This window comes from Rattus norvegicus, chromosome 16 (genome assembly GCF_021556685.1).
Source record: "Rattus norvegicus strain SHRSP/BbbUtx chromosome 16, alternate assembly SHRSP_T2T, whole genome shotgun sequence".
Classification (NCBI taxonomy): domain Eukaryota; kingdom Metazoa; phylum Chordata; class Mammalia; order Rodentia; family Muridae; genus Rattus; species Rattus norvegicus.
Window position 1 is genome coordinate 53,920,190 of NC_141549.1, and position 22,413 is coordinate 53,942,602.

Genomic DNA, 22,413 nt, shown 5'->3' on the forward strand with positions numbered 1-22,413 from the left:
TTAAAGTGGCAGCCCTCCCAGCCAGTCAAGAAACAAGAAAAGGACTGCTCTCTTGTAATCTCTAGCTCCTCACCTTGACTCCTCAAAGTCTACATCTGACAAACATGACTGCCTCCAACGGTTAAGAAATTGTAAACATCGGGATGGACAAAGTAGAGAAATTAACTTATTCATGTGGTAATTTTCTTTCCCTTGGCCATATTATCGACTACCCTGGGATTACACAAACTAAAATTCCTCAGGACTTGACATTGAGCCTTTTGTGAAGAGGAGGAGTTCAGTGTACCATCACAAACACTGATCAAAAAACCTCTACTTTCTTGTTCAGCTAATTTTAGGCCTCGAATTTCTTTCAAGCTCTCGGGTGCCCCTCAGGGTACCAGGATGTTGAAACCTAAATTCAAGCACGGCAGCTTCAGGACACCTCTGTACCCTGAGAACTACCCTCCAGGCAACAATGCCAAAGGTATGTCATGACCCTCAAGTGCTGGTTTAACCACTGGTTTGGAATGAAGACCTTCACTAAGGACTCTGACACCTTAAGCTACCTGGGCAGAACAGTCAGGCTTAAAGTGGGAGGGTTCAAGAACCTCACAGCTGAGAGCTGCCTTAAAGTAAATCGAGTTCTTCCCCCTTTGCAGCCCGAAAGCTGTGCATACCGCATCATGTCAACAGGCCTGTGCACGAGACATTTCTCGCGGTGGAACTTAAACCGAACTTAAGTCCTAAGAGACAGTGCATGCAAAAGAGCAACGAGTGGCAAGCTTTTGCATCAAATGAAACTGAACTTAAGTCCTAAGAGACAGTGCATGCAAAAGAGCAACGAGTGGCAAGCTTTTGCATCAAATGAAACTGAGCGTACAAGCTAAATGACTGTTAAAAAACGATTGAAGATAAAGGTCTAGAAGTTATGGCAGTTATCCCACATTCCAGCAACAACAACAACAACAACAACAACAACAACGCCGCAGGGAGAAAAGACAAAATCTCTACTGGCAAATGACCTAAACCACCTGATCTTTCCTGGGGCCCTTAACTCCAAACACAGAATCCCACAGCCCTAGATAGTCACAAACTAAAGATGCTCTAAGAACATCAATTCACAACACCATGACATGTTGGCTTGCATTTGGTGGCGCCACACTGAGTAGTTGAAAAGTACCTGTATGGTATAAATAGGTAACCTGTCACTACCTGCATCTGTCAGATGCCACGTGTTAAATGTCAAGACTCCCAAGGTCTACTGATTTCAGCCAGACTGTAATAATAATAAAACACTGACTAAAATATAAATAACAGAGGCAGGAAGGAAATATGTCAAAATGTTTAGAACCACGGATGGGGAAGGGTTTTTTGTTTTCATTTTAAGCTTTGTCTGTTTACTGTAAATTTAGAAGAGGTGAGTAAATAAAGTGTGTTGCTTTTTTTTCCCCCTTCCCTAGTCATATCATTCTAGCTCAAGATCTCAATGCAGATCTTTTGCAAAGAACCAGCCTACCACCAGAAAGGGATTTCCTTCAGCTGAACTACAAGAAATATCATCTCCCAGAATCTGGTCCTGTTTGTTTTCTGTCTTATCGCATCTCTCACCATGTTGCTTCAAACCAATGGTTCCTTTTAGCTGCTCCACATTCTTAACCCGGCCCATTGCAGATCATCAGTTCTTAACTTTGGTGAACTACAAGGGTTTGGGTGATTTCTGAGTCACGCTAATAATTTTCATTGGGATAACCACAGATTATGTTTTGGAACGTGTATACCAGAAACATGATCAACGTTAGGTCCTTAAAGGGAAGAGTACAGATGGATACTCACAGTTCCAAGATGAAGTATTTTCATAACGGCCATTCTTAACTAGGCTCCATAAGCACGAGCTTGAATGGAGTGGAAAGATGGTCTACAAGCTCTGGCATAATGCACTGATTAGATGGAGCTTCTTTCTCTAGATTCTAATCCATGTGTTCTTTTAAGTCCTGTATCAGCATTTGGGGTCTACGCTTCAAGGTGATAAATATCATTTTTGCTCCCTAATTTAAAAAAAAAAATTAAAAGCCAGGTTGCCTTAAATCAATGACTCCATCACTACTGTGTGTAGTGGCTCTGGGAGCTCCTCTTGGAGACACCGCGAGAATTTCTACTTATGACATCGGGCTCTGAGCGCTGCCTCTGACCCTCCTCGAAGGCTCGGCGCAGGGGCACGTCACAGAGCAGCACCGGGACAGTCCGTGTCCACGCGCGGTGAGTGCGCGCCTCTGGGGCACGAGGGATGCGGTGGCGGAGACGACAGGGTCCCCAGCAAGCAGGACCACCTCCCGGCACCTGAACCGAGCAGGGAAGGTCCCAGCCGTCACACCAGCCAGGGACCTGTGCAGCGAGGAACGTCCTGTCTCTGCGGTGCACCAGCCCCGCGCGCGCACGGCCCGCGGGGGAACCCCGGCTCAGCCACCGGAAGCGGCGGCCGCCGGAGCGGCCCCGGAGCCTCCCGAAGCCGAGGGAAATGAGGCCGTGGAGCCCAGGCCGGAAAAGCGGAACGTCCCGCAGAGCCTCGGGGCGGCTCTCCAGTCTCGGCCCGGCTAGGGTCGCTTTGGCCGACACGCGGCCCCTCGCGGCTGGCGCACTCACCTCCTCCGCTGCCCGGGCGCTCCGCAGGCGGCTGTCACTGCAATCCACGAACTGCCCCGCGCAGGGTTGCGATGCTATTTAAGGAGTCGCGGCCGCAGCTGCTCTGTTGGCTGCGCCACCCGCGTTGCAGCAGCAGGGCCGGGCGGCTGGTAGTGCGCGTGCCGTGCCGCGCCGCCCCGCCCCGTCTGCAGGCTCCTCCCCGCTCCATCTCTTAGCGCGACCACTCCCCCTCGCCAGCTCCGCCCCTCCTGTCGCACAGGTCGAGCCCGTCCCGCCCCATCACACCCACCGCTCCTCCCAGGCCCCGCCCCAGCGGCGGCATTCCCGCCTCCCAAGCCCCGCCCTCTCCTGTCTGATCCAGCCCCTCAGACCTGCCGCTCCTCTCAGGCCACGCCCATCAACTTTAATCCTTCTCCTCCGGCCACGCCTCCTCAAGGCCCAGTCCTTCTTCAGGTTGTGCTGACTCCGCCTCTCCCTCGAAAGCCGCAAGGTAGGCGTGGCCTCCCCCAGGTCCAAGAGCATGGCTGTCAGCAAGCAAAAGCCACTAAGGTCACCCAAACTGCCCTCTAGTTTCACAACGATTCTGAGGTAGGGCAAAGGGTAAATCTGAAAGTCTCCCGAACCCTGATAATGTAATGTTTTGGGATGTCGCAGGTGCCCTTTAGCTCTTCATCTTTAACATTCTACCCAGCTGACTTCTTGGCATGGCCTCTCTGCTTGGAGGGACCATGGTAGCTTAAGACGTCCCATCTTTTTTTTAGCACAGATATACACGAACCCCTTTAATCCAGTTTCACCACGGTCCCCACACCAAGTTTCACCACTGTCCTTGGCTAGGAATACTGGACTTCTGCAATGTCCTGGCTAGGAGACATCTCTGGACAGCCCAGGCCCTGGTGTGGTTAGAGTGAAAAGCAGACTAGACGTTGCTCAAGGACAGTGTCCACTTGCCAAGTTTTAAAGGCTTGTCTGCCCTGACCAGCCTTGGCTCTGCAGACTTGACAGATCCCTTGAGATGACCTTTTAGGGGCTTCCAAAGGCCAACGCAAGGCTAGTAAGATGACTCATTGGGTAAAAGGCTCATGCATGTTACACAGTCAGACACGAGCATCATGTGCACATGTGCCCTCCTCCTAATGTCATAAAAAATCTTGGATATATTCCAAATTTAAGATATAATCCTTTTAAAGGTCAAACACTAGAATGGTCACTGTTGTTCAGTATCCAGAACTCGTCAGTGCGGCCAAGTTCAGACGTAGATCACACTAACATTTTGAATGAAGTGGGGTGGGGCGACATAATTGTTCCCAGGTTCACCAACTGCACACTACTTTGCTATTGCTTGAAGCCAGTCATCCAGGTACAGTAGGGTTTGCTCCCAGCACTAGGTAGGAAGGTTTTCTAATACTGACTTAAATTTGAGGGACAACTATTGCCAGAACACCTCAAACAACATATCATTTACTAGGTGACGCCATTCACAAACTCTAATACTCGTAACCCTATGAGGTGGTACCGCCACTGGTCCTCTTTTGCAGAACAGAAAACCGAAGGGCAGAGTTAGGTGTAAGAAAGGGTGAGACTGAGCTTGGAATTTAAGATCATCTGCTTCTGGACCTTGTCTTTACAACCACAGAGACCTATACTCTTGGGAGATGATTCATCCCCTCTAGTCACAAGGATACTCAAGCTGACTCAGCAAGTAATAATTACTTTTTCTGGGTGTTTCTGGCTTTCCTCCTGTGCAGTCCAAGGCTCCTTGTCCAATGCTGGTGAGAGGTAACCCTCACAACAACAGCTTTCATAGCAGCACTTCTTAACCTGGGGGTCACAACCTCTTTGGTTGGGGGGGGATTGAAAGACCCCCTTCACAGGGTCACCTAAGACCACCAAAAACCACATGCTTGTGATTCATAATAGTAGCAAAATTGCAGTTATGATGTAGCAACGAAAATAATTTTATGGTTGGGGGTCACCACAACATGAGGAATTGTATTAAAGGGTTGCAGCCTTAGGAAGGTTGAAAACCACTGCTCTGTAGCAACTGGGTCTTCTAGGTCCTTGAGATGCTATCTTCCAGGTCTATGCTTTCCTGTCTATAAGGAGAAAGAAATAGACTCCATTCATTTTCAGTTGACTACCTCTTGGCTTCTTTGAGTCTCTCTCTTCACCTGCAAATATTACCTATTTTTCTCCTTTCCTTTTTATTTTGCGTTAACATAAATCCACTTACTGCAGGATAGGTAAATCTCAAACGGTAACGCTTCTACTGGTCCTTGAGTTAATTCCTTCAGTCTTCAGATGGCCGACCTGACTGACAGCAGAAGTGGCATTGTAAATCCAGGCCCCCTGCCAGCCAATGTTTACATGTGGGAACCCGGTGCGGGATGCCAATGTCTTATCTCTTCATCTTGGTCTTGCCACAGAAAAGCAAGTGTGTTTGGCATGCTTTAGCATTTTCCAGAGAGAGGCGCCATAGTGGGTCTATATATCTCCATGCATTTAGCCATGTCACTGGAGGCTAAGCCCATTTTGATCTAATTTCCAGCTCAGGGCTGCCCCCAGAATTCTCTAGGTTCTGTAGTACAGTCCTTTTCCAGAGCTATGCAGCCCAGTGACAGACACACTTCCTCCAACAAGGCCATGCCTCCTAATCCCTGCTAAATAGCTCCACTCCCTAATGACCACCCATTTAAAAACTATGAGCCCATGGGGGAAGCACTCCTATTCAGACCAGCACAGCTGAATGCATGAGTGTGACAATTTATAGAGAGCCAAGCACAGAGGAGTTGATTGGGCGATTTCTCTGTGGAAGCTGGAGTCTCTTCAGTTGCTTAGCCTCTGCTACATTTTGACCTGATTTTTTTTTTAAATATGGCTAATTTCAGCTATATTCCCATCTACATCTGTTAAAAACCAACTAACTGATCAGTCTTCCAGAGAAACTAAGCAGAGATGAAGTTCTCTGGGGGAAAGGCTAATTGGCAGATTGACAGTGGCCTCACGTCTGAAGTTTCGTTATGGTCACCCACTGCACTGTTGTGTCATCTATGGATCAACAGCCCAGGCATGGTACCATCCACAGTGGACTGGGCCCTCACCCGTCAATCACTAATTAAAAAACAGCTGGATCTTACAGAAGAATTTTTCTCAACGGATGTTCCCTCCTTTTGTATAACTCTAGCTTGTGTCAAGTTGACATAAAACTATGCAGCACACCCATAAATCCTCAGAAGGTGTCCCAACTCTTCACACGCTTCTGTAAGACATGGCATATAGTGTTTGTACTTAGTGATAGTCAGTTGCTTAATTGGACTTTTTCTGGCTATTCTTATGTGATCAGTGCCAGTCAATGGTGCATGGGGGTTTTGAGAATCTGAAGCTTATGCAATTCCAGAGGCCCCTTTAAGAAAATTGCAAATAAAAAGCTGGATATGAAAGTGAATATTTGCATGGGGGCCACACCTTTAAAGAGGCAAAGCAAGTGAGTACAAGTTGAGACCTAGTCTACATAGTGAGTTCTAGGTCAGCCAAAGCTGTCTCAAAACCAAAACAAAATTAAAAAAAAAAAAAATCAACCAAAAGTGAGTACTTCTTTTGAATGAGAGAACAAATCATGGTATAATACAAATTTAGAACATCTGTGTCCTTTTAGGCCACAACAGTAGGGAAATGGGCAAAGAAAAATTTCACATAATTGTGCCAAAAATTTCACAAAGTTAAAAAGAATCTAAATTAAAAAAAAAAAAAACTCTCCCTGCCTGACTATTAAGTTTCCCCTTTGTATGGCGATCAATGTCATCTTTAGGAGGTTTTTAGTGAGTTTTACTTAGAACAGTTTTCAGTTTACAGAAAAGTTGCAGAGTCAGGGGTTCTACAGAACATTCTGTTGACATTTGCCTAATGACAGTGCCCTTACCCAGTCTTCACTCTGACTGAGACTGTACCTTAGTACAACATATTTATCACTATCAGGAAACTAGTTTCGAAATACATCTAAGTTTTATCCAATGCTCAGATTTCCTCAGTGTTATACCCTTCTTGGGATATCAGCCGTGACACCATATTAGATATAATATATATAAAAGATATATGTCCCTTTAGCATCTTCCAGGCTGTGACAAACCCTTGGATTTTTGTTTGTTTTTGTTTTGCTTTTGAGACATAGTCTTACTATGTAGCCTGGGCCAGTCTGGAATGTATTTCCTCTATAAACCAGAGGCGTATCTACCTGCCTCTCCCTCCCCAGTCCTGAGACTGAAAAAGGCATGTGCCACCACGCATGCTGAGATTTTCTTGTTTATAATGTTCAACTTTGAAGGACACCACCAGGTATTTTAGAGAACATTCTGTGGACATTTGCCTAACACTTGGCTCATGATTAGATCAGGATGGTAGACATGTTGAAAGGAAAGCTAATAATTACCTCCCCTGCCTCTCTACATCCAGAATACATTTGTGCGTGTGTGCCTGCCTGTGAGTGTGTGTCATGGTGACTGGGAAAAACTCATGACTTTATGAGCTCTTACCCCTGAGTTATCTTTCCAGTCCTTGATGGAAGGTTTTGTTGTTTTGTTTTGTCTTGTTTGCATTTTGTTTTGTGCGGGAAAGGGGAGAATGCCATGGTACATTTGGACGTCAGGGGACAAGCTCTTAAGAGTCATTTCTCTACTTCTATCACAGTACTTTCAGGAGTAAATTCAGGTGGTCAGGCTTGGAGAAGCATGCCCATATTATATAAGCCATTTGTACCCAGCTGGCATTTTTCCATTGAGAATTTTGCTATTTTGCTTGGATTTGGGTAAGAACCAAATCCTTTATTTTCCTCCTTAAATGGGTGCCAATTGGAAGACCTATCCCTGCTATACTTTCTGAGTATGCTGGTTTCATTCCATTTCTCTTTTACCCCACTCCCAGATGCCTTCCAGATGACAAGCTAATTTGGAGGGATGGTTCTTGACCTTTAATCTCCTGCCAGGACATTTGATGAGTAGACAGAGTGGATGGAGTAGTCATGAAGGCATCCCTGTTCATGCAAATCCCATAGATATTGCTCCTCAAACCTGAAGAAGTGTGTGCAACGCTGGTTCTCCTCAGCTGGGTTCCAAAACTGATCTCTGCTCCACACAGGCCACAGCATGTGCATAGAGTTCAGCAGACGACTTGGGAAAGTAGGTTTCCCCCTTCTAATGTATGGGTTTTGGGGATCGAACTCAGACTGTGAGGCTTAGCAGCAAATCCCTTTAACCACTGAGCGATGGCCCCTCCAGTTGGCAAATCCTATTGTATCATTTTTGGACCACTGTTTGGATTGCTGATATAAGGCTTTTGTGCTCGTTTTATAGCTACTGATAGCTGTCAATCATGCCTCTGTGGCTCTAATCAAGCCAGCACCCTGCCTTCCTTCACAAGTCTTTTGTTCTTTAATGCACTTGACTAAAGGTCTTCAGGAGCTTTATGTGGGAGAGCTCGACTGCAGCTGCTTAGGCAATAACTTCCCTGGATATCTCTCTCCTCCACCTTGGTCAGAGTCCACCAACTCTCCTAGCCTCCCTCCATGTTCAGGAACTGCATTTCTGCCCCAACACAAATCTCTGTTAGGCCAGGCTTCCCACCTCTCACCCTGAACCTCACAGAACTCTACCTCCTTACCTTGAGGTGACATAAAGATTTTAGTCAATGTAAAAAGAGAGGCTGTAAACTCTTGATCTTTCCAACCCTTTGCAAGGTCATTTAAGGGACGCATTCTTATCTATCCCTAATTTCTTGGCAACCGGTTCATTTGCTGTTCCCCTCCTCAGCTAGATGTGGGTTTAGAAGCCTAGAGTTTAGTGTCAGACTACTATATATATATATATATATATATATATATATATATATATATATATATATATATATATATAGAGAGAGAGAGAGAGAGAGAGAGGCATATTTGTAGGCTTAAGAAATTCAAATCCCTAGGCATTTTTTAATCAACTAAGTGAATCTAAAACTTCATTGTATTAAATCTAAATTGGAATTATTAGAGGCACTGTTATTTAATGCAACCCCGACAAAGAAAATAGGTGCTGTACATTTTAATTACTATACATTATCAGCCAGAAGATTTACACTACATCAGTTAACTTTTGCTCTGTAACAAATCACACCAAAACTTAGTTTAAAACAGTCATTTATTACTTCCTCATTCTGTGAGTTAGTTCTTGGGCTATACTTTGGTCAAATGGTTCCTTGTTGGTCTCTCCGGGGCTTACTCGAGCAGATGCTATCCGATATAAGCTTATCTGAGGTGGAAGTTCTAGAATGGCCTTTACCCGTTTGATGTTTGCCAAAGTCCTTCTGTTCTCCACATGGCCATCCCATCAGTCCCATGGATGAAGCATGCTCAAATGGAGTCTTCAGAGCTCCAAACAGAGCACCGAGGACCGATGTCATTACACAATCTTCAAGCCTTTGCTCTGTCCCCGTTGGTGAAACCAAATGACATGATCAATTAAAAATCTGTATAGCAAAGGACTAAGCAAACATAGCTACCAGAAAAAGGCATTAGAGTGTCACTCTGCAAACCACACATCCTGACCTCATGGGCACTAAACTCAGAAAAATCCATATCTGAGAGTATACCAACTATGGTAAGAGTGCTCACCTCAAAGGCTTGTTCGGTGAGTGTTTCCGAAGCCCAGCACAGGGCTTGCTTCCTAGAGGATGCTCTATAAATGTCATACTCTATTGCTCCTTTTGAGGAGGACTTTGACTCTGTGCATCTTCCTTATTTCCCCTCCCACCCTTAAATCATGCGTCACTTTCCCCACAGCATTCTTATTTCCAGGGCATGGCTACTCGGCACTCCAGACACATTGCTCTCGTTGCATGTGGCAGGTTGCCGTCTCACTACTTCTAACCCGTGGGCTCATTTTGGGGCTCGTTCACAGTATATTTTGATGATTGTCTGAGTCTAGATTCTTTCTGCACCCAAGCCCATGCAAGGCCTGATGCTTCCTCTGGTATTTATGTAATTGAACTGCCAAGTCACCTCCAATTAAACTGCTTCTCACCCCATCCCCCAGATACAAGCTCTCTTGCCTCTAAGTATGCCTGAAGCACTTTATTATGGTGCTAGTGTAGAACTTGTCATGTTGAGCTGTGGTCACATGTGTGTATAGCACACACACATATAGAATCTACCTGATGTCCTGTTACACAGAGCTGCTTATTATTATGCCTAGTTGGTAGCAGTGAACATTCTAGAAATACTGAGAATGTGTAAATGACCAAAACCAGAATTCTCCACCTCTATCTTCTATGCAGGAAGGATGGTGACCTAGAAATTTAGATCCAAGTTGATATAGTCCTTAATCCATCAGTGATGTTTCTGACGCTGCTCCTGGAGTCTCAGGTCCATGGGTTTCACTCCCCGAATTACAGCAGCTCATTACCAAGCTACAGAGATTGCTATAAGATCCAGTTCTGTCCCTGTGGCCTATCTAACACCACACGCCCCAAAACACATATACAAACACACGCACACACTAATGTTTCGAGCGTCTCAGAGTTGAATATGGCTCTAAATACAATGACATGAGTAGGACTTGGGACATGACTTTTCTTTTTAAATCCCTGAAGAGGTAGACTACTAGAGCATCCTAAAGTTGTCATATTAGCTTGGGGGAATGCTGCATTGTGGGTAAGCAGAGCTACCCACATGTGCACCTTCCTCTTTCTCTTCTTCCTCTTCCTCCTCTTCCTCTTCCTCCTCCTTTTCTACTTTTCTTCCTTTTCTCCTTTACTTCCTCTTCCTCCTCCTCATCCTTCTCAATGCACTAGGACTAGGCACAGCCCACATCTTTACCTTCTGAAAGTTATGGGCCTCCCTGAAAATTGGAAGAAAAACTCAGAACTGTTGTAGAAAATATTTAATCTCAGTCAGAGGTTTCTACCCCACCTTTGGTCATTCAGTTCCCAGATAAAAGACACACAACTTTAATATTTATAGTAAGCCTACCCTATAAGCTATTAGTTTTTAACTCCCCATCAATAACCCAAGTTATGACTTGCCATGTTTCTTGTGGGCCATTCTTACTCTAACTGGCCACCCTCATGGCCAGTTCTTAGGAACCCTTACTCCAGGTGTCTTCCCTTCTCTTTACTTTCTCCTTGTGGTCTCTCCTCAGACCCCAAGCCTAGAATCCTAAATTCTTCCTATCTCTTCTCTTCCCAGCTACAAACTGTAGGTATCAGAGGTGACTTGGGGGGCAAGGTTACATAACATACTTGTGTATGTGCAGATTCTCTCATCCCTGAGGACAACCAGCTTTGTATCATTACAATACATAGCGAAAGACCAAACCTCTACACAGAATCTCTCCTCATAAGCATTTACAATATGAAACCTTTAGGGTTCTTAGGTTCCTAGTTAAGGCCCTTGGTAAATTAGAATAGTAATCCAGGGAGCTGCTGGACTGATAAAAATCTAAGTTCAAGGCCGGGTTCTTCCTCTTCTGTATCCTCTGACTAATCTTTCTGAACGTTGGTTTTTACATCTGGAAATGATACAGAATGACAGCTGTCACTGGGGGTTGTCAAGTGCCTGCCACACAAGACGCTTGGGTGGCTTCTCTCCACCCCAGTCTCCAAGACATGCTGTAATCACCCATAGTTTCTTGTAATCAGTAATGGGTTAAAAGTTACATCTCAAATTTTGGATGCCATGTCTTCGCTTAAAAATACCTACCAAGCAATTACTATTTGGTAGACGCTGTCATATAAAGGTATATACATGTATTTATAAGCACCTGGCCCTTGCCATGAAGTGTCCTGAACACAATAGAAGAATTCAGAGGGTAACAGTATGATAGCCTAGTGCCCATTTATCAGCACATTGCAATCTCTCCTAAAAAATTTTTTAGCACAAAACATTTTTCCTAATTAGCTCACTAACAAGACATGGCATTGTTGATACTTACATCACTCTGGTCATGTGATCAACGTCTGACCCTTGTCTGTCTCCCACATATCTCTGAGCAAACATCCTATTCCTTGACTATTAAAATCAAGTCCTCATAAAGGATATTCAAGGGTAGTCAAAATTAAATAGAATATATTTAGCCTTCACATATTTAACTTTTATATTGATTTCAAAATTAGTTCAGTGAGATAAACATGGATGTAGGTTCAGATTTTTCACAACCTTCTTTAATAAGGGTACTTAAACGCTTTAACCTCCCTTCTAGCCCACCACCTGCCAGAGGTAATATAAAGGAAAGGTTAATAGGGCAAAGGGGATGCGGATCTGTTTAGAAATAGTTCTTTTGGGTGATTCCAATCGTCTTTGTCAGGATATCAGCGGTTCAGTTGACACAAATCAGCAATAGATGTTCAATCCGGAAGACGAAAAGATTTGCCAATCAGTCAAAGTCTGAGGAATTGGCAAGAAGTCACCAGAAATCACAAGAATTTCTTTGGTGCATTTCTCTTTATGAAATCACAACAAACGATGAACAGTGAAGCAGGCAAGGTGAATCAGTGCCACATAGCATCATGGCAAGGACCAATGTCAGCAAAGCCCAACGGAAACCAGCAAAGAGTGGCAAGGGGGACCAATGCCACGCTGTCATCCACTGTCTGTTAGGGTATACTTACACCCTTTCCAGACATCACGTGTTCACTCAAGCATCTACTCCAGCAAAACATCACACGCTCTCTTTCCAGGCAGCCTCTAGAAAAACACCACATGTCTGTTCTCAGCAAAACATCCTCCCATATGTTCGCTTCAGCAATACATCCTCTCATTAGACAGTTTCCAGAAAGACATCCCATAACACAACTGGAGTCTCCAAAGAAACCAGAAATTTACACTTTGCCCTGATACTTTCCACAATAAAATTGGTTATAAAATTCACTCTGGGAAGCTGAAGGGTATTTAGATATGTTCGAGGGATACTGATTTTGTTTCATGATGTCTTAAATTCATTTTATGAACAGTATGCTGGTCAGGCCATTCCTCAGCATGGTTCTCCATTTAAAACATAAGCAGCTAATGGAGCTCTGGTCATTTGGACTCACATCTGCTTCTGTGAGTTCTTCTCTCAGTTAGCCAGAATGTGCTAAGTTCCCAGCCTGTGGAATTCATCTGGAGAGATTAAATGGTATGGATGCCATACCATTAGTCTTCTCAGTTATTCTTACTGTAGTACCACTTGCCACAGACGATCCATTATTCTCATAATCAAACTCACACAATGGTCTAGCCTCTTGCTTTAGTGGTCTGCTCCAATTTACCTCCTTTTCAAGTGCATTCAGCATTTCCATCTACTCACAGTGACTTTGTGCCTACTTCTTTGCACTATGTAGGTCCAGGAACCATTGAGTCTAAGTAGCTTCTCTACTGTGAACAAGACCACCACAATGACTGTTTTAAGTAGAACCAGAATTCACTAGGAAGAAAAATGGAGAATTTCAGCAACTAAACAATTTGGTCCTGCATGTGAGGGCCAAGAAGTAGGAAGAATTAATGCCACCCTTTCAAAAGAAACAGCCTAGTCTGAAGGCAGACTTATTCCTTAGTAACTGCCTTCATGCTGGGTCCCAGGGACGCTGCTGACACAAGTAAATCCCAGTGTTCCCACTGTCTTCAGGATACTCTCAAGAGTCAAAGGGCAAGGCATGAGATATCGGCTGGCAGTAGCTTGTTTTCCTCTTTTGGTTAAAGAACTAAAAGAGAAGCAATAGGTCAACACAAAGTAAAAGTTTAATGGCAAATGTCACTAACTTCTTGGGTACAGAAAGTGTCCCAGAACTGGGCTTCACCAACTCTAAGCAGATGTAGATTTTGATTTGGGCTCAAGTTCTCCTCTCCTGGTTACTCCCCTATTGTCCAACTGGGCTTAAGGTGTCTATGTGCCCCTTTTGGTTTAGGGATTGGACAGCCCACTTTTGCTCACAAGGATAGAAACCGATTTGGTTGGTAGGGGTTTATAAACAATCAAGGTGAAACCCTAGTCCTTCTTTTTGACAGTAGATAGCCAAGAAGGAGTAAATTGACAGGGAAAGAAACATAAAACAGAGAGGAGAAAATGGAGACTTCTTGCCCTCTGTCCTGGGGGCTGTGACCTCATAGGAATCTTCAGTTGTCAGTTTGGGGTTCTGAGCCTGTGCCCTAGCCACTAACAGGAGAGAGAAAACGAGGATCTCTCTGCTGTGCTACCTGCCATTGCAGTCAGGTTAATAATATAACGCTCCCAGCTAGGAAAGGGGGTCAAGCGACTGATGACGCTCAAAAACTTGATATTCAATGAGGCAATCTCAATAATAAAATTCACATAGATAAAAAATCATCCCTTTTGGACTCATGAAGTGAGGTAGTAAAGGCCGGCTGCACAGTAGACCCTTCAATGTTCTAAAGCAAAAACAGATCAGAGCCAATAATGAACCCAGTCCAAGTGGGAGCATGAATGGAGGCTTTAGTGTCTGAGACAGCATTGTCCAAGGCTGAGGAAGGACAGAGAGACAACGCGCAGCACTCCCAGTGTTCCCCAGCAAGCTTAGGTAAGGGCACAGGACTGACAGATGGCTCCACCCAGGTCCTAGCCATTGAGTGGAAAGAGCTGGAATCTCCTGCTTTGGAGACTGGGTGGCAGGAAATGTGGGTCGGGCTGGGTTTGGAGTAGGTCTGGGAGGACCATTTCTCATTCCGCTACCCTTGTCTTCAGTTGTATGATTTGGTCGCTTTGATATTTACCTGTCATTCATTCATATATATATACATATATATATATACATATATATATTGTGTGTGTATTGTGTATGTATATGTATATATGACATTCTAAATGTCTTGTTCAGAAAACAATTACTATGTGATCTTTTCCTCTGTTGTCTTTCTAAGATCTAGTTACTAGAAAGACATATTGGGCTGGATGTGAGGGTGTGTGCCTTTAATCTCAGTACTTTGAAAGCAGAGGCATAGAGATATATGAGTTCAAGGCCAGCCTGGTCTGAAGAGTGAGTTCCAGGACAGTCAGGGCTCAGAGAGTCTGTCTGAAAAAGAAAAAAGCTTACTGAGAAATGACTAAAAGTTCCAGGGCTAATTTTCTCAGTGGCTTATCCACTGAACAAATACTGACAGTTGGTTATGCATCATTCAAGTGCTGTGATTGGCCTAAGAGAACTTGCAGGAAATGGAAAAATAATCATAACCATTTGAAGAGTTGAGAATGAGATTAGTCTTACTGGCAAAATATGTGCCAGGGATCCAGCTAACAACAGAATATTATAATATAAGGTGGATACAGACACTGGGTAGAAAGGATAGTCCAGGCAGGAAGGATAGTCAAGGCAGGGTGTGACTCATTATGCTTGCTGGGTACTTCGAGGCCCTAGGTTTCTTGTCCAACACTAGAGGTGAGCAGGGATGTGCAGAACAGAAAAGAAGCTTAGAGGGACTAACAGTGACCACCAGCAGGTATAGCTTCTTGCGGGAAAGAGAATGAGATTTTAAGCCATGATTTAAGAGGTTTGAAGGGGGTGGGGGGGCATAGAGTTCTATGAAGACAAACAGCCATCTTAAGCAGAGTAGCATGCAAGGTCTCAAGTTATTGTGTTTAAGCAGAGAGGGAAGGTCAGTGAGGGTAGAGTATGGAAAGAGAAAGTTTGGGTAAGTGGGGGAGCAAACAGCAAAGCCAAGTCATGTTTAAGAAATAAGATCGATCAATAGAATGTGATAGATGGAGTACCTAAGGAAGGCGTAGGAGAAGATGCCACCAAGGGCCAGTTCTCCTGTATGGACTGTTCCTCCATCACCTCAGAGCTGCAGGCACCATGCAAGCCTCTAGAAATGCAACCATGAGCTGGCCGCCTCTCCAGGGAGCTAATCAGTCTTCTATTAGATGCAGGAGAATGTCACGCGTATTTTCAGCCGTCAGTGGTATTCCTATTGCTCTGTATCTTGCCATCTTTCATCCACCTCTCTAGCCCGCTAAGCTTTGGACTCAGGATGTTTGCTCGCTCTGGGTTTGTTCTTGTACCATTCCTCTCCTCTATACCTTCCTTGGCTGTCAAGATTCCGATCCAATACTACATTCAGCAGGCAATTTCTAATACTTCCTGCCACTCTATCTGTGTGTCCCTCCCTCCCTAGCTAGCCCTTCCATTTATCTATCACATTCATTGATCCTGCCCCTCCCCCACCTCCCAGGCAGCAAGCATGGCTGGGTACCGCCCATGCAGCGCTTACAGAACAGTACTGTTACAGAGCAGTGGTCCACCTTTGGCTATGAAATAGTGAAGTCAGGCAAGAAAATCAACCACAAAAGTATTAGAAAATACTTTAATCATTAAAAAACAATGTAGACACTTGCTGTTGAGTCAATGCCATATTCAGCATAAAGCATAATGAGGAAAGGGAAAATATCAAATCCCGACCTCAGGAGTGTGTGTAGTTGGTGCATACACATAAACAAAAACAAGTGATGCTGACCTTGAGCATGGGTCCTGTTTCACAAATAAGAGGTTACGAACAATGATCTCGGTGTGGGGAATAGATATTAAATATGTTCTCATCAGACTAGTAGTTTACATTAAAGTAGGGCCTGCATGTGCCTACACCAGATCCCTAAAAAGATGGGACTTAGGAGAGAGAGGAGGATCTCTTAGGAGAAGGTAAAGTTTAGGAGCAGGAAGGGGGAGGCATGAAGTTGTAGGTTTACACACCTAATTGCAAGATGCACATTGGAGGAAGATCCCTGCACTGTGCACAGGAACTAGCCTAGGTGCCAGGGGAAAGGCTCAGACTTCGAGGGCCCCCTTCCTTTCTAATAAGCCAAGTCTCTGTCCCCTACAGCTCTACAGCACTGCAAGCTCAGTACAAACTACGCATGCAATTTAGTTCCATACGTGATCTCAATTCTGCCTTTTCCTGCGATCCTGCAGGCTGGTTTTCATGTTTTGCAGGTTTCAAGTAAGAGGCAAGGGCTGTGTTTTACTTCTGAAATAGGCAGCACCCTAGATGAAGTCCCCAAATGTACCCAGCTGAGAGAGTCCTGGGTGCGATGAGGCCATGCCTGCTGCGGGTGTCATTTCCAGTCTCCCGGGGGTGAAGGAAGCAAACCCCAGTCTTTCCCGTCTGGATTGCTGCCTAGACCACCATTGCAAATCTGCCTGGAGGCCAATATGTATTTAGAACAGTGGCTCTCCACCTTCCTAATGCTGCGCTCCTAACCATAAAATGGTCTTTGTTACCATTTCATAACTATAGTTTTGCTACTGTTATGAGTCATAAGGTAACCGTTTTTAAGTATAGAGGTTTGCTAAAGGGGTCTCGGCTCACAGGTTGAGAACCATTGATTTAGAGGCCCACTTAGAGGTATATTCCAGCTGTTTGCCATTCCATGGCTTTTTAAATTTTTATTCTATATTATTTCTTGTGTGGCAGTGTTTTTCCTGCCTGTACATGCATGTCTGCTGTTCATGGGAGCCAGAAGGAAGCATTGAATTCCCTGGAACTGGAGCTACAGACAGTAAAGGTTCACTATGTGGGTGTTGGGACTTGAACCCGGGCCCTTTGGGAGGGCAGCCAGCCCTTTCCACCTGCTGAGTCATCTCTCCAGCCGCTCTACCTCATAGTCCATGTGCTCTGCATTGAGGCATTTGTGCAACACAGATAAAAATCACCATATCCTCTTGCAGTAAACTGTATCAGGCATCCGGTTTTTCTACATCAGGATAACAACAGCTCACTGAACATCAGATGGCGATGTCAGCAGTAGCTGGACCAGTAGGAGAAGCAGGTCAGGTGAAATGATGTAGCTTATATGGAGGTGGGATCAGAGACAGTGGGGAAATAGGCAGACATTCAGAATCTCTTTTGCAACAGAGAGTCAATGGAATTGCTTCTTGGTTGGATGGTTCAGGGTGATAGGGAGTGGAGTGAGATAGGGAATATAAAAATAGAGGCTTGGAAAAAAACCTCCAGGTGTATTGTCTGAAAAGGTGAGTTGACAAACCTGGGCAGTTGCCATCTTATGGGGGAAAGAAAGGCATTCTGGGTTAGAGACAGTAAAGTTCCCTCTGCGAGCTGAGATGGGTGAGGCAAATGGACCATGCGGCCAGCCAGGAAGAGCAGGGGTGGAGACTTTCCTGTGAGTAGGCTGTTTTACACCTCCTGCTTCCCTCTCAGACCTCAGGGCAATATGATGAAGGAGTAGAACTGATCATCAAGATAAATGAAAATTCCTCTTCATCTGCTCAACCTTGTCCCCCTCATCCATCAGAGACCTACAGCGGACTGCTTCTCAGGTCTGGGGACCATGCCACATTCCCGGGACTACATCATCAAAACCAGATAGAGTCACTGCCTCATTGAACTTGACATCTAGACACTGGTACAACGGAATAGACACTATATTTGTAAGCTGCAAAACTAAATACAATTTTTATTTATTTTGGTATGTATGCAGGTGCATTACATGCCTCTCTGTCTGTCTGTCTCTGTCTCTGTCTCTGTCCCTGTCTCTCTGTCTCTCTGTCTCTCTGTCTGTCTCTGTCTCTGTCTCTGTCTCTGTCTCTGTCTCTGTCTCTCTCTCTCTCTCTCTCTCTGTGTGTGTGTGTGTGTGTGTGTGTGTGTGTGTGTGTGTGTGTGTGTGTGTGTAGCCAGAGAAAACCTTGGCCATTTCTAAGGCATCTTCCACTCTCCTTCAGACAGAGTCCCCCGCTGGCCTGAAGTGCACCTGGAGTTTGCCAAGTCCTCTGGTCTGGCTGCTCTGAAGGCGTCTGCCTGCCGCTTCCTCTTCAACATTAGGATTCTGATCATGTGCTACCATGCCTGGCTGCCTTCACATGTATTCTGGGACCAAACCCATGCCACCATGCTTGTCCAGCTAGCACATCGCTGTCAGAACTGTCTTCCTGTCTCTGCAAATTGCAGTCTTTTTAGTAACTGCATCCTGATGCTAAAATGATACAAGGAGGCTAACTTAATCATATAGTCTGCTCACTTAATATATCCCCGAATTAGTATTATATCATTTAATCAGCGTAAGTATTACTGCTGGCTTACTTTGTATTCTTTTGACTCACACTACTTTCAGAACTCTTTGTAGATGTTATACATGGGACAGGTAGCATATCTCCATTTGGACTAGTGGCACGTCGGCCTCTCAGGACTGCACGTGACCCTGACAGAACACAGCTCTGGAAGACTTCACAGTTTTGCTTTTCCATGCCTAAGTTGCTTTCTTCTAACCCTGGGAGGCTGAAGCTGCAGAGCACTGTCTATCCACTATCCACAGAATGCTGTCAAACACTGAGGTAGAACCCCAAGGATAATAGCCCAGCAGAAAGTCACGAGTTCACACTCCCCAAGGGGCTGACAGTGGCAGTCTGGGCGTACCTGAGGCTACTACACAGACTGTTATCTCCCATCCCTGGCCACACTCGAACCAATTAGGGATCCACCAGGGGATACCCTGGGACCGTGCCACTTAGCTAAATGTAGTTGTTGGCAATAGGAAAATAAGTCATGTTTTGATAAAAGCTGTTTCGGCACTGCACACTTTCCATGACACTGTTTGTCATGTTTCCTTGACACTTGGTGGTGACTCCATTACACAGCTCTTCTCAGAGTCACGCTGTCTGGGAGTCGTATGGCTCAGACTGTGTTTGGTGGATGAACAAATACAGAAATGGTAGGTTTGAACTATGACTCAGGTGAGGAAAGTGTAGGTTTATGTCCTGACATTGTCTCTTTCTCCAGTGACACACAGCCAGACTAATGCTTTCTCGGATGTCTTCCTATCGGGAGGAATCTGCAAGCATGTTTTTGTGTTTAATAAGAGTGTCACATGGCAGGCTATCTCTTCCTCATAATGTACAGTTCAAAGGTCAACAAAAACAGATCTTAACAGGGCTGGGGAGATGGCTCAGGGGGCTTGCCACACTGGCATAAAGATCTGAGTTTGTTAGCCCCAGCGCCCACACAGAAGCCTCATGCAAGCAGAACTCATCTATAACCACAGTGCCGGAATAGGCAGCGACAGCCACATCCTAGGAATTTGCTGGCAGCTGGCCTAGCCAATCAGCAAGCCCAGGTGCAGTGACATGCTCTGTCCCAAAATAAGGGTAAGAGAAGACCACTGGGCTCCACAGGTGCACACATGATTGTATGCATCAGCACACACACACACACACACACACACACACACACACACACACACACACACGTGCACACAAATATCAAAAGCAAACTTTGACTCTCAGAGCCTAAAGTGGATACAGAACAGTGAGATATGCTTTGTGGGGGAACCGCCATTAGGGGCAAGTGTCCTCTTTGTCCATGCCAAGAGACTGTGCATACATGTGTCTATAGCACAGTCATTTTCTATGCCTTGTTCCCCCTGCCTAACAGAATCTTCCAAGTTCAAAGAGAGATGATTCAGGACATCCCTGGCATGCTTTGTGGAAGTCTGCCTGGCCTCTAGGGACCTCCAAAGCTCAGGCTGAGACAGGATGTGTCCACCTGGAGTCTCTGAGGAGTCGAAGTTGAGAATTTTGGTAGGGAACTAGAGAAAGTTGGGATTCCCTCAGACTGCTATGTAGAGAAGACCTCAGATATGACATGGCAATCCCCTGGTTGTCAGGAGGGGTTGGAGCTCTCTCAAAGAGCACCTTGGTGCTAACCATTTCCCAAGCTCATGCTCAGGTTGTCTCAGAGAGAATTTGCATGGCCCCTCCTCCCTTCACACATGCATAGAGCAAGCATTCTCCACCATGGTATAAGATGCCCTGGCATTGGCTTCCAGCCTTGATCTATAATGATTTATAGCCACACGATCCTACATGAATCAATGAATGTCTGTTTCTATTGCTATAACTGAATGTCAGGCTCAGACTAGGCAATTTATTAAAAAACATCCAAAAGTTTATTCTGCCCATGCTTCTGGAGGGTGGGAAGTAGGAGGGCTGGTTCTGGTCAGGACCTTTGCTGGTGGGAACTTTGCAGAGAAGCACAAGGTGTCTCGTGTATGTCAGGAAGCTGCTCTTGTGGTCTGCAGTCCAGTGTGGACACAGCAATGAGTATGAGGGCACACAGGGGTCACAGGCTCCTAGGACAGGGTTAGCAGGTGTACCCCAGAGGCCCTGGTCTGGCGTTTCCAACCAATCGGTTCTTGAGGTATCCCGCTGACGTGTCGATCCACAAACTCTCCATTGGCATCATTTCTTAGTAGCTTTTGATGGGGATTGAATTTCAGCATGTGTTTTGGTGGGCATATTCAATGCATGGCACCAAATCTCTGAGCCTACGTCTCTTCGTTTTAAAACAGTAATTGTCTTACAGTGTTGTGTAGAGTGAAATGACCTCATATGATAATATTTTATACAACGTAAGCTTCCCCTACCCCCAGTGCTAGGCTTCAACCCCAGGACCTTGAACATGTTAGGCAAGCACTCTATTAGTGAGCTATGTTCCCAGCACCACAGCGCACAATTATTAATGGCATGATTAAATTATTAAATGAGAACAATTCCAGTGTTTTGCTGTAAAGAGACTGTACTGGTTATGAGTTTGTCAACTTAATACAAAATAGAGTCACCAGGGAAGAGAGAACCTGAGTGGAGGAAGTGCCTCCATCAGACTGACCTGTTTGTGATACTTTTCCTTGATTAATGATTGACTGGGGATGGTCCACAGTCCACTGTGGGCAGAACCATCCCCTGGGCAGGTGGTGCGGGCTTGTGAAGGAAAGCAAGCTGAGCAAGCCCTGGGAAGCAAGCCAGTAAGCAGCTGAGTTCCTACCTCAGTTTCCCTTAGTGATAGAGTATAACCTGTAAGTCAAATAAACACCTCTCTATGGTTTTGGTCATGGTGTCTATCGAAGCAACTGAAATCAAAACTAGTACAGAGCCTCCATGACAATGACAGAGATGAGCCCATCTCCGGGTCCTTATATTTTTTTATACAGTACTGAATGCTGCCGGTGTGTGTGGTAGTACACACATTTCATTCCACTGAACATGGAAGGCAGAGACAGGTGGATCTCAGTGAGTTTGAGGACAGCCCAGTTTATATAGCAGGTTCTAGGTCAGTCAACCCACATCGTGAGGTCCCGTTTCAGTCAATATCAGTCAATCATCGATCAATCCAGCATGCTAGTTCAAGTATTCCAACTGTACAGTGGTCTCAGTGACCCAGCTACTGGCTGCTGTATCCACTACATTCTTGGCAGATATTTATAAAGCTTTTAAAATTCACAAAGATCGGGGAAGATGAAGATTATTTCGGAAAGGCTTAAAATTCTTACAAGAGTCATATTCTGCAGATTGCACATTAAGTCCCAGCTGGTGATCAGTGTGGCCAGTCAGCAGTTTCACCCTGTTCCTTCACTTTTCTGCTTCTAAGATAAGGGAGCTACTGGTGGCTTCCGTTCAGAGACAGCCCTTGGTGTTTATTCAAGTTTATTCACAGTGCAGAGAGGCTGCAGCACACCCGAGAGGAGGAGAGGTGAGCAATAATAGGCTGTGCTTGCCTCTCTGAGACCCAGCTCCCAGGCAGGCTCGCTCACTCAGAACGCTCACACGGATGGATGCCAAAGGATCGGGAGAGCAAAGCACCTATGGCTCTGTGGGTTATTTCTAAATGGCCGGCCAAGGGAGTTAGAACTGGCTTGATTCGACCCCGAGAAAAAAGGAGAGGCGAGTAGATGAGCTTGCGTTAGAAACTCAGCTCAGCCCTGAGGATGCAATCAGAAATTAGATGTCACACTGGTAGAAGAAACCAGGGAGACAAGGGCGGAGGCTCCC

At 45.2% G+C, this 22,413-nt stretch overlaps 2 protein-coding genes and 1 long non-coding RNA gene across 7 annotated transcripts in view; 2 read left to right on the forward strand and 1 right to left on the reverse strand.

Annotated features, from left to right (window-relative positions):
* Acsl1 (acyl-CoA synthetase long-chain family member 1) overlaps positions 1–2,675 on the reverse strand; it is a 66,080-nt gene extending 63,405 nt beyond the window's left edge. For 2 of the 3 annotated variants that reach the window (XM_087587478.1, XM_087587486.1), the window contains exon 1: positions 2,623–2,675. The gene's annotated coding sequence lies outside the window, so the exon portion shown is untranslated. Of the gene's footprint in view, positions 1–1,815 lie in introns of all 3 variants that reach the window. The other variant, XM_087587480.1, reaches the window with a different exon arrangement.
* The window catches only part of Erich1 (glutamate-rich 1), a gene marked incomplete at its 5' end in the record, with an annotated part of 52,793,804 nt that overhangs the window by 23,049,630 nt on the left and 29,721,761 nt on the right, over positions 1–22,413 (forward strand).
* LOC108348397 (uncharacterized) lies at positions 2,216–18,638 on the forward strand. Of its 4 annotated transcripts, none has more exons than XR_015640368.1 (4): positions 2,217–3,112; positions 17,305–17,405; positions 17,795–18,024; positions 18,316–18,638. It is a non-coding gene; the product is annotated as an uncharacterized LOC108348397 (long non-coding RNA). The 4 variants fall into 4 exon arrangements; XR_015640369.1 differs by having other exon boundaries at positions 2,237–3,112; positions 17,305–17,410; positions 17,802–18,024; XR_015640367.1 differs by lacking the exon at positions 17,305–17,405 and having other exon boundaries at positions 2,216–3,112.